Here is a 13,050-nt window from a genome sequence, read left to right as displayed (position 1 = left end):
CAAAAGAACAGAGAGAAGGACTTGGGAATGTATCTAACGGGATATTACTGGCATGAAGATGTCTGCAAAAGAACAGAGAGAAGGACTTGGGAATGTATTTTCTTTTTGCAGTCTTATCATCTTGAGCCTTGGCTGGGGCTGGTTTATATTATCTGGCGACATTCCCGTTTCTAAATATGGCACCAAATTAGCCTATGCATTCATGTTTCAGTTTCTTAGAGTAACAATTAATTGAATCAGTGTTTTGGTGATGCCTTCCTCCAAGGATGGCTGATTCTGTAGCAGCAGTTCTCAGCAGAAAGGGTGATTTTGTCCTGCAGGGCGTATTTGGCAATGTTTAAATGTATTTTTGGTTGTTACAACTTGGGAGTGCTAGAAATATTCAGTGGGTAGAGGCCAAGGATGCTGCTAAACATCCTACAATGCACAGGACCTCCCTACCTCCAACCACCAAGGAGAACGATCCAGCCTCAAATGTCAGTCGTGCAGAGGTTAGAAGCCTTGTTCTAAGGGACCGTAAATGTGGCTGCTATGCTTTGTGACTAAAAGCAGCTGGAATGACAGTTCAGCTGTGTACAATCCAAAACCGATTGCATTGGAAAATGAGGGAGGGGCCCGAATGCTGGTTTTCCACTGAATGGTGTTTCACCCCTTGGGTCCTTTGTTCCATGGCCTGTGGTATGATGTCGTCAATGCTCTGAGACCCACACAGCTTGGTAGAGGACACATCAGTAGTCCAAGAAGGTGTCACTGTGCTTATTCCATGGTTCAAGAAATGGAGGTAGAGTCCAGGTCAATGACTTGCAAGAGACCACAGCATGAGGGAGTGGCAGGGTCAGGAAAAGACCTCTGATCCTTCCACCTTTAGTCTCCCATCTCCTAGTCTGGTGTTAGAACCAGGAGATCACGCTGAACACTTGCTCCCTCCCTTCCTCTCCTGCATATAGAGATCTAGCAAAATGCAGGTTAAGTTGACTTTAATCTTTAATTCATACACAAGGATGTGCAGCACAGAGTGAAATAGAGAGTAAACTCCAGAGGCAGCAAGTTCTGTAGGTTTGGCCAGATCTTCCTTTTCAAAGACAGACAGCCTGGGGAATCGTGCGAATGGCCTTCCATTGCCCTCTTAGATTCCTTTTATGGCAAAATGCTGGCTTTTATCAATTCCTACCCCAACCTCTGATTCCCACAGGCTGGGAAAAGCAAACAGCAGTTGGGGGAAGTGCACCCACCTTCTCTTGTGATGGAAACAGGAGACTTGGACCCCTGGGGAGGCCAAGAAGGACGGGAGTGAAAAGGGGTGAGCTGCAGGAGTGGATGGGGGTGGGTGAGGAAGAAGATCTGGTTGCAGATGCCTGTGAAGCTCTTTTTTTTTTTTTTTGCTTGGGTGAAGGGATTTGGCCTGGGACCTAAACAGATGGTTGTTCATTCTGACCTCCCAATAGGCATTTCTGCATTAAATGATATCAGAGTGGACACAGGAGAAAGAAAAGTCTATTGTTGTATCCACCATAAAAATAGACGTGTGGAGGAAATGATCTTGGCGCAGAATTGACTAGAGAGGGTGAACTCGGGCAGAAGAAATCAACTCGGACAAGCCAGAGTCCCTGACAAGGTCTTGAGGTCTCAAGCCAATGGGGTGACATAAAAAGGGATTTGGAAGGCCAATAACTGTAACCAGCAGCAGATGCAGCTGCTACTGGTTCCTCATTGACACATCCGCCCTTCCTTTTCATCCCCAGGGCAGTCCAGCCAAGAAATAAAGGCAACTCGGGATCCCAACAGCTGGAAGTGCTGTGGTTCCATATGTTTCAATTGTCTGGAACCCTCTGGTCTGGGAATACTTACTCCTTTGGGAATGAGAGGAACACGAGCAGAGCGGGGCTTTGGAAATGCGGTTCCCAGCTAGCCAAACTTGGGGCCCTCCAGGCTTGAAGTCAGGACAGCGGTGGCCTGGACATTTCCAGGAAGTGGCCCAGAGGGTTGGGTCATTGGCCAGATGCTGCTGTGTGCTGGGGTCCAAGCCCATGCTCAGAAGGGAGACAGGCATGGCCTTGCATGGGACTCAGGTGTTGTGGTCCTCTCCCATTCTGGCGAGGCAACCAAAGTTGTCCTCATCTGCCAGACCTGCTCAAACTTTATAGACATCAACACCAGAGATTACCTCACCATCCCAAAAAAATGTTGGCTTTCTCACCATTCATTTCAGGATGGCCTCGTGCAAGGGACTCCCACTGTTAAACACTTCTTTCTCTGCATTCAATACAGGGATTCATTCATTTGGTCAAGGCCAGCCACAGTAAAGTAGAAGTGTTAGCTTATCTGCTACATAAGCATTCACCCAAATGAGCAGCTTACTTGCTACCAAGCCAACTATTAATACCTTTTGGTTTACAGTGCCAAGATACAGCATTGCAGGCAGTAAGCCAGGAGAACATGTCCTGACCTTTAAAAGCTTAGGGTTCCCTGGAGACCCCGGTGATATATCTCAGCAAGGAGAAGACATATCCTGGCTGAGTCATCCACCCTGGATATGGCCAAAGACAAGAAAAAAAATGGTTTCATTTGGTCTGGGGACAGCCATGCCTCGGATACATGGTAAAAAATCTTGACTCCTGGAACATGCTTGCACCTCTCGTTTTAAGAACTGTCTTCGTGGCCCAGTTATAATGGCTTTTATTCAAAAGACAGGCAATAACAAACGCTGACAAGGATGTAGAGAAAAGGAAAGCATCGTATACCACTGGTGGGAATGTAAATTATCACAACCACTATCGAGAACAGTTTGGAGGTTCCTCAACACACTAAAAATAGAGTTACCATATGATCCAGCAATCCCACTGCTGGGTATAATCCCCAAAGAAGGGAAATCAGTATGTCAAAGAAATAACTGCACTTTTGTGTTTATTGCAGCACTGTTCTCAACAGCCAAGATTTGGAAGTGACCTAAGGGTCCGTGATGAATGGATAAAGAAAATGTGGTACATGACACACTGGAGTACTATTCAACCATAAAAAGAATGAGATCCTGTAATTTGCAACAACATAGATGGAACTGGAGGACATTATGTTAAGTGAAATAAGCCAGGAACAGAAAGACAAACTTCACATGTGGGAGCTGAAAATGAACAACAATTGAACTCAGGGAGACAGAGAGAGAAAGAGAGTAGGATGATGGTTACCAGAGGCTAGGAAGGGTAGCGGGCAGGGGGCAGGGGTGGGGGAGGTGGGCAGGTGGGAAGTAGGGATGGTTAATGGCTACAAAATTTAACCATAAAAAGAATGAGATCCTATAATTTGCAACAACATAGATGGAACTGGAGGACATTATGTTAAGTGAAATAAGCCAGGAACAGAAAGACAAACTTCACATGTGGGAGCTGAAAATGAACAACAATTGAACTCAGGGAGACAGAGAGAGAAAGAGAGTAGGATGATGGTTACCAGAGGCTAGGAAGGGTAGCGGGCAGGGGGCAGGGGTGGGGGAGGTGGGCAGGTGGGAAGTAGGGATGGTTAATGGCTACAAAAATGTAGTTAGATAGAATAAATAAGATCTAGTGTTTGACAGCACCGTAAGGTGACGAAAGTCAACAATAATTTATTGTACATTTAAAAATAACTGCAAGAGTCCAGGCATGGTGACTCACACCTGTAATCCCAGTACTTCAGGAGGCCCAGGTGGGTGGATCACTTGAGGTCAGGAGTTTGAGACCAGCCTGACCAACATGGTGAAATCCCATCTCTACTAAAAATACAAAAATTAGCTGGGCATGGTAGCAGCTGTCTGTAATGCCAGCTACTCAGGAGGCTGAGGCAGGAGAATCACTTGAACCCAGGAGGCAGAGGCTGCAGTGAGCCGAGATCGTGCCATTGCACTCCAGCCTGGGCAACAGAGAGAGACTCTGTCTCAAAACAAAACAAAACAAAGCAAACAAAACTATAAGAGTATGACTGAATTGTTTGTAATACAAAGAAAGGCCAAATGCATGAGATGATGGATACCCCATTTACCCTGATGTGGTTATTATGCATTGTATGCCTGTAGAAAAGCATCTTATGTAACCCCCAAAATATATATATACCTACTATGTACCTACAATTAAAAAAAATGTCTTCAGTTTGTAGCCACAGCCCAGATGAGTGCTGTCCCATCTCCTGCTCCTGGACCAGTGTGATCTGAAAGGATAATATCCAGTAGATGGAGGAAGGACCCAACAAGAGAGGCTGCATCCTCTGATGATACTAATGATATTCCTAAGAACGAAGATTCACAGTGTTTACTGTCTACCGAGTATAAAACATGTGTGCTACACACACACGCACGATTCCATCTCCTTCCCAGAACAACTCATGGGTGATGAGAAACTAAAGCACACAGACTCGAAGTGACTTGCCCAGGTTCCCAGTGGCAGGCCCAGAACTACAGTCCAGCATCGAATAATCAAAATGCCAGGCTGTAAATATCCAGTTGTCATCCCGACATAGCACAGAGCTCTGATACATAAGATGGATATGGGTTGCTCTCCTAGAGCTGCCGGTGGCATTGAGCACTTCTGAATATGTCACGGATGGCCACCAACTGGACAGCTTTCATGCTGCTGGAATTTTAAAGACAGGGTCCTGTGATAGAGAATCCGAAGAGACTAGGAATAGCCACATGCTACAGTTGACTTCAGAAATGCTGATGTGAATTTCTGTCTTTAGAATCTCAGTCCTTGGCCAAAACTGTCCTCAATTTTTTGACTTCTTGTACAGTGGGATTTAAAGAGGTTAGCAATTAAATTTAATAGGAGATTGGTGCATTATTGTTAAAATTTCATCAGAAATTGGCACCTGCCCTTTGAAATACGTACATAAACTATTCCCTGAAGTATGATTTTTCAAGAGTGTTGTTGAACAAAAAATCGTTATCTGTGGGAATACCTTTCTGAAATTTTAATGGCCATCAAATGGGAATATATGATTCTCTCCACAAAAATTCCATTTATACTTCTTTATTTTTTTTTTCAGGACCACATTAAGTGAAATATGACCATATACAGCAAAGATGTCATGGGTAGGATCCAAAAGTGTATCTGTATGCCTGTGAGGGGGTTGGGGTGTGTGTCAGTTTACCTTGTTTTAAAATTTTAAATTTAACTATCAGCATATAAAATCTAGGAGATAGTACATAAAAATTCAGATCGATGGCTTCTCTTGAAAACATGAAATATTTTGAACCCTGGGTGCACATGTGACTGAAGCTTAGTTCAAGCTGGTCCTTTATATGCGACATGTACCCTGCAGGTTACCACCACACTCAGCATCCTTACTCCTGTTCTGTTTCATGAATTTTCATGGCCTGCCTGCCCCCTTAGACATTTGAGTTTGTGATCTCCAGTCTACATGATAGCAGGTGCCTCCTTGTGTTGAAATAAGTCTTTCTTGGTTTCTTTGTTGATGTATTTAGTTTCTACTGGGGCTAAAACTTAAGGAAGAGCAATTAAAAACCTCTAAGACAGGCATAGATAGGCAGTCTTCCAAAGACATTCCAATAAAAATAAGTATCAGCCAGGATCTGTGGCTCATGTCTATAATCCCAGCACTTGGGAGAGCGAGGCAGGTGGATCACTTGAGCCCAGGAGTTTGAGACCAGCCTGGGTAACATGACAAAACCCAGTCTCTACAAAAAATGCAAAAATTAGCCAGGCACAGTGGCGCACACCTGTAGTCCCAGCTACTTCAGGAGGCTGAGAAGGGAGGATCATCTGAGCCTGGGAGGTCAAGGCTACAGTGAGCCATAATCACGCCACTGCACTCCACCCTGGCAACAGAGTGAGAGACTGTTTCAAAAAAAAAAAAAGTAAATGTCAACGTGTTTGTCCCCTGAAGTCCCTGCACTAGTGCACTGTACCCATTCCACCTGAACTGCCATGACAGACTGGACGGACTCCCTTGCTCAGTTTGTCATGGCCATGTTATTTGTGCTTACCTCATTCTTGCTTATAGTAGACGACTCCCTCCCCTCCCCTTCCTTTCCCCCCACCATCCACCTTATCCTCTTCCATCCCGGCCTCATACTTTGCCTCAGGGCAAGGTCTGTAGTGTTAAGACTGCTGATGGCCTGAGAGAAGAGGCCGATGAACCCCTGGGGCTGCTATTAGTATTGGACTTTAGACACATTACAAGTTAAATAGGCTTTTGTGGGCTGGCGGGAGACACAACCAGCACGTGTGATGCTGTTTCTAGAGGAGTATTTCACCCAGGTTCCGAACAACAGACTTAAAATGAACTTCTGCAACATCGTAGCCTATTAGTACATTTGACTCTTCCAAATTCTAGAAGATAATTGGGCTTTCTTATTTGCAATGTGTTTTCTTAGGGCAAGATCTATGTCTGTCTCTCTGTGCTATGCTATTGAAGAGTAATAATACAGATGCATTTATGGATCTTAACAGGAGTGCTCAGCTCACCAACTATTAGCCAAGGGCCCACGGTGTGCAAAGTACTGGGGAAAAAAGTAGAGAATGCTGCCTTGCAGGAGCTCACAATACAGTGTCCGTGTTGGGCAGGAAGGTGGAAATGGGGCAAGCAGATGGATTACTGGCGATTATGAGTGATATCAGAGAAGGCCACAGAGATTCAGAAAATAGCAGGACTAGAGACATTCTTATGAAGAAGATGGTTTGGAACGAAAGTGAAAAAAATAGGTAATAGTTCAAGAGGCCCTTGCCATCAATGACGCAGGATTCCCCAGGCATTCCAGACAGAAAACAGAGCAAAGAACAGCACAGGAGTGAGAAAGTTCAAAGGAAACTTGGGAAACAGAGGGCAGGTTGGTTTGGGTGAAACGTGACCTGTACATAAGGGAGTGAAGGAGGATGAGGCTGGAAGAATGAGATGGGACTCGGAGAGGGCTCTGGGCACCCTGTGGAAAGACTGCCATGTAAATGACCCCGAGATATAGCAAGCCTGGGTGTGGACAGATTTGAAGGCAGTTAGTCCAGATGTGGAAACAGCACTTAGAAGCTCCTGCAATTAGCAAAAGGCAATGAGTAGCTCTAGGCCGGGGGCTGGGGTGGAGGAGAGAGGCAATCGAAGTGAGAACACTGTGGTTTTGGAGAAATCTCAACAACTCTCCCAGATCTTGGTGCTGATGATGTCATTTATCTAACAATATTACTCTGATAGAGTCACTAAACCATCCATCCATCTATCCATCCACCGAACAAGTATCTGTGTACCTAGGGGCATTGTTCACGTTATGCATTTGATTTGGAAATTTTTCTACATGTATATAATGAGTTCAAGGTCAAAGACTGGAGAAACCAAATGTTCTAGGATGACTTACCAAGTAAAAATGATCTGCGTATTATAAACAATGTTTCCCAAATTGTGATCATCGGATTATTAGAATGAAGGATACTTTAAGAAAACAAAGAATCAATATTCAAAGTGTTTATGCCTCCCTCGGTAAATCCCAACACCCATGCAAATGATCAAAGGCCCTGACAAGTCCTGCAGTTAAAAACAAAAGTAAACAAAAAACTGTTTAACCTTTCGGAGTTCACACTTTGACCACAGGACTCTGTTACTGAATAGTATCTACTAACCTTCCAATAAACACATTGTGAAAAAATATTGTTACAAAGTAGTATATGAATTTAAGGCATAGACCTTTGAGTGTAGATACTCCTTTTAGGTTACCTCTAGCTCCAACCATTATCTGAAAGGTAAATGAGAGGGACCATAATTCAGGGTCTAACCCACACAGAGATAATTTCTACCTTTAACCATTTATTGATGCATCACGGATTATTGATTACCTACTATGCGCCAGGCACTATATATGGAATTCACAGTACAGCAGTCACTGAGAGATGGACGTCCCTGTCTGCAAAGAACTAAACTTACAGTTTAATCAATAACACAATCTTCACTACAAGTTGTGACAAACTGGCCACTCGTTCTCCTACCCTCACTTTCCCTGTGATTCTCCAACTTATATTTACCAAAGCAGTTTTATGACAGTGATATTTCAAAAGTTCTCTATTTAAAAAGGATCATTAAGAGGTAGGATCCCACTGGGGGAAGTGGGAGGCCAAGATGAGAGAAGTGCTTGAGTCCAGAAGTTTGAGACCAGCCTGGGCAATATAGGGAGACCCTCATCTCTACAAAAATTTAAAAAGATCCACCAGGCATGGGGGCACGTGCCCGTGGTCCCAGCTGCTTGGGAGGCTGAGGTGGGAAGAACTTGAGCCTGGGAGGTCAAGGCTGCAGTGAGCTGTGACTGTGCCACTGCATTTTAGCCTGGGTGACAGAGTGAGATCCCGTCTCAAACAAAACCAAACCAAACAAGAGGCTGGATCCCAAACCAGTACATTCCTCTATTAGCCAGCAGATATGAGAACAGACTAGCTAGGAAAGGAGTTTCACAAGAACTGGCTTAAATAACCTCAGCTGGGGACAAATTTTAATTTTCCTCATCTCTGAGGAAAAGAGATGGAAGATGAAAGACCTCTCTTTATGATCAACTCCTGGGTGTTCAGCCCAGTCCACCATTCACAGTTCACCCCTGGGAGCCAAACTTCCCTCCCTTTTATAGTTCCAAATGTTTCTCTCCCAGTTTTTTTTTTTTTTTAAATAATGACTGATGTTCTAAAATCAGCTAGCAAGATAGGCAAAATAATCGGTAATTTCTAATTGTATATTTAAAATATCAATACAAATTGGCTCTGAGCTGCAAACCAGAAAAAACAGACTTGGCTTATAAGACATTAAGAAAATTTTTAGTCTTGAGGTCTGCATGTTTTGTGAGCTTTATAAAGAGGATAAAAGTGAAACTTCAGCTTTTAAGCCACACTGTTAAAAACTATATTTACATCCAGTATAATTCTGCAATCATTAAGCCTTAAATGGGTATTAAGCCTGATTCAAAGTAATGAAACAGATGGTGAAAACACACACTATGGATTCTTCAATCTGGGGAGAAAAGGGCTGATTCGTATGTTTCAAGGGCCAGGCAAAGATAAAAGACCTCATCCCAAACGGAGCTGCTTCCTCCTCAAACCTTAGCATTCCCTCCAACGTATTTCTCCGTGTGGAAAGTATTATTAATGTCAGTATCCCTAGTGCTTATAAAAGATTCATAGACCATTTCCTCCCCTTCCTGAATTCCCCTGTCTGTCCTGTCGCCGCCCCATGTTCGTTCATCTCACTGTTGGGCAGTTTGGTGACGCCAGCTGCAGATTCCATCACAACCCAGCTGCCTGTCATAGGATCACAGCATTTTAGAGCTGGAAGGGGCTTAGAGATGGCGTTTTCAGAAGAGAAAATGAGGCCGGGCATGGTGGCTCATGCCTGTAATCTCAGCACTTCGGGAGGCCAAGGTGGGTGGATTACCTGAGGTCAGGAGTTCAAGACCAGCCTGGCCAACATGGTGAAACTCTATCTCCACTAAAAATACAAAAATTAGTTAGGCGAGGTGATGGGCACCTGTAATCCCAGCTACTCGGGAGGCTGAGGCAGGAGAATTGCTTGAACCTGGGAGGTGGAGGTTGCAGTGAGCTGAGAAATCATGCCATTGCACTCTAGCCTAGGCAACAAGAGCGAGCAGAGCACTCAAAAAAAAAAAAAAAAAAAAAAAGAGAAAACAGAAGCTCACAGGACAGTGACTTGTTCAAAGTCACACAGTGAGCACAAATTGGGATCACTGTAGGCACTTTTATTACTTTGCTTTTCTCCTCTTCTTTTCCACTTCTGAAAATATTTACAGAATCCTTTATAGGGACCACGGTGGGAGATTAGGAGAAATTCTACAAGGTGAAAATAAAAATGTCGTGTACAGTCAGCCCAAAGGTTGTGGGAGGCTGATGAATAAACATAGATGGAATGGGAGCACTGGAAAACCAGTATTGGACTCATTCATTAAGAAAATTTATTTCTTAACTTTAGGGAGAACGTGGAAAAGTCCCTGTGAGGATACCACCATCATAAATGTCGTAGGCAAGACCAGTGCTGCCAAGGGTACTCAATGTAGCAGACGAAAGTTTGGGAAGTAGGATATTATCATCATCTCAATGTATCTCCCAAAACATATTTAACAGTTACAAAGGGAAAAACAGTAACTTTACGGCATGAAAACCTGGCAGACACCACCTTACCAAAGTGACTATCAGTTATAAGCCACACTGACATCACGCACCCCCCATATAACACCCTGAGAAGGGCATGTCACCTCTGGTATTCCTGCCCAAAACACATGCATGTCTTCAATCAAATCATGAGAAGCTTCAGACACATTCTATCCAGCCATGGAACAATACTTTTCAAAAGCGTCCAGGTATGAAAAACAAGAGAAGACTGAGAGCCTGTCATAGATTGAGGGAGAGGAAGGAAGCACAGCTAAGAGCTGTCCTGCATTTAGGATTGTGGATAGGATCCAAGAAATAGGACATGAGTGAAAACGCTGGTGAAATCCAAATACAATATGTACTTTGGCATTAGTACTGTACCCATTAATTAAGAAAAGCAATTTTTCTTTTTTTTTTTTGGAGACAGGGTCTTGCTATGTTGCCCAGTTTGTCTTCAAACTCCTGGTCTCAAGTGATCCTCCTGCCTCAGCCTCCTGAGTACCTGAGATTACAAGCATGCACCACCATGCCCAGCTGATTTCTTAATTTTGATAGTTGCACCACAGTTATCTAGGATTGTTACCATTGGGGAAGTTGGGTGAGGAATACGCAGAAACTCTCTGAACAATTTTTGCCAACTTTGTTGTCTAAAATAATTTCAAAATAATTTTTTAAAAAGGAAAAAGAGGTGCGGTGGCTCACGCCTGTAATCCCAGTACTTTTGGAGGACAAGGCAGGTGGATCACGAGGTCAGGAGATGGAGACCATCCTGGCTAACACAGTGAAACCCTGTCTCAACTGAAAATACAAAAAAAAAAAAAAAAATTAGCCAGCTGTGGTGGCGGGCGCCTGTAGTACCAGCTCCTCAGGAGGCTGAGGCAGGAGAATGGCGTGAACCCGGGAGGCAGAGCTTGCAGTGAGCTGAGATGGTGCCACTACACTCCAGCCTGGGCAACACAGCGAGACTCCATCTCAAAAAAAAAAAAAAAAAAAAAAAGGGAAAAAGAAAAGGCTATGTGATGCAAGGAAAGACAGTAGGTCATGGGATGGAGCTATAAAGCACAGCAGCTGACCATTCCTTCTAGAACCTTCTAAATCCTAAAAGATGGACAGAGGCCACTGGGAATTCGCCATTTCCCTTTTGGGTTAATCTGAACTTGTACATTATTATAGCCATTACATTCACAAGTTAGATAAACTTCTGAGAATAAACCCCAGGGTGTGGAAGGGATTAAGGAAGAGTCCGATTTCCTCATCAGTTGCAGCTGGTAGACGGTGGTAACAGGACTGCTGTTGAGTGACTTCAGGGCAGCCACCCTACAGGCTCAACTCCCAGAAGCTACCTGGCCCGATTACCTGGAATGGGGAGTCCCACTGTCACAGTAAAGGATGAGAAGTGGGTACCCAGGGAAGGAGTGGCTGGGGGAAGAGGACATCTTTGTTCAGGCTGTGTTTGTTCTACATGGTGTGTATATATTTCTGACAATGAAATGTGTTCTTGGAAATGTCCCCTTCATTTATAGATGTATCACTGCAGAGTGTGTGTGAGAAAAAGAAAGAGACATGTCAGAATCCCACACAAAACAGCTTAGCCCTTCATTCCATTATATATACAAAGCATTGTGTACGTTAGTGATACATTTGCAGAAGGGGTGGGAATGTGGCTTTGTTCGTATTTCCAAATGTAAAACAGGTCTCCCATCCCCTCTGTTTGCTTGTCGCTGTTTCCTTACAGCATGAAAATACCGGCATTGGAGGCACTCTTGCCAGAAACTTGCTTGGCAAAACATTTACATTCCTTTGTATATAAAAAAAAATCACTTCTTCCAACGGGTACTTTTCCACGTCCTCCCTGATTTCGGTGGTAATAATGACCACATTTGGCTCCAAACCTGGGTATGCGGTAGAGAAAGCCACCTCCAGATTCCAGATCCTGAAATCTCGTGGAAGATTAACATGGACGTCAAACTGACGTTACCAATTTAAGGGATTTAAACACTCAGCTCTAGAGTAAACAAAATCCAGTGGCAAAGTTTTGGACAACTTCAGTGACGTTTGACAACACAACCCAGATGTTGGGGAGTGCAAACCTTGGAAACATAGGCTTTCCATTGTGTTCTGTACGAGCAAGATGTTGAGTGGGACAGACCGGCTAATGAAGGAAAGAAGCACTGATAATTGTTGAGTGACTTTTATGGGGCAGATAGTATGCTAAATGCTCCATGGACACTGTCTCACTCACCACGTGCAGTGAGGTAGCTATTATTTATTGATATGGACATGAGGCTCAGAAATCTGCAATTTGCCTCACTTGGCAAGTGACAACATCAGTATTTAACTCATGTGAGTATGACTTTAAAACCTTTGCTATTTCCAGAAGTCAACACTGACTGTATGTAACATTCCTTTGCTTAAAGCCTCCCAATTTCTCTCATTGCCACTAGATCAGTGAACGTCTTAGCTCAGGCTTTGATGCCTTGGTGGTCACCCCTGCTGCCACACAGAACTAAAAGCTATTTACCTAAGTCTGGGGCTCTCTTAAAAATGTGGTTCCTTCGGTCTTCCTACCTTTGCCAGCATTTACTATATGCCATGTGATTTTTTTTTTTGTTTTGAGATGGGGTCTTGCTATGTTGCCCAGGCTGGACTTGAACTGCTGAGCTCAAGCCATCCTCCCTCCCACCTCAGCCTCCCAAATGGCTGGGATCATAGGTGTGCCCCTCCGTGCTCTGCTTTGGCTATGTGATTTCCTCATTCACAAGTCTGCCTGGAACTCCTTGTCCATGAGGGTGTTGATACTTTTTGAATCTAACGATACTGTGTGCTTAGTGGTTAATACCTGCTTCTTGCCAAATGAATGAATGAGAATTAACAGAGATATATATATATATATATGTGTGTGTGTATATATATATATATATATGTATATATATATAAA

The 13,050-nt window shown here is 43.8% G+C and overlaps 1 long non-coding RNA gene across 1 annotated transcript in view; it reads left to right on the top strand.

Annotated features, from left to right (window-relative positions):
* LOC105537187 overlaps positions 1-13,050 on the top strand; it is a 41,492-nt gene that overhangs the window by 26,881 nt on the left and 1,561 nt on the right. The gene's annotated exons all lie outside the window — the stretch shown is intronic.

This window comes from Mandrillus leucophaeus, unplaced genomic scaffold, assembly GCF_000951045.1.
Source record: "Mandrillus leucophaeus isolate KB7577 unplaced genomic scaffold, Mleu.le_1.0 Scaffold17, whole genome shotgun sequence".
NCBI classification, from domain to species: domain Eukaryota; kingdom Metazoa; phylum Chordata; class Mammalia; order Primates; family Cercopithecidae; genus Mandrillus; species Mandrillus leucophaeus.
This window is presented reverse-complemented; position numbering and strand designations above follow the sequence as displayed.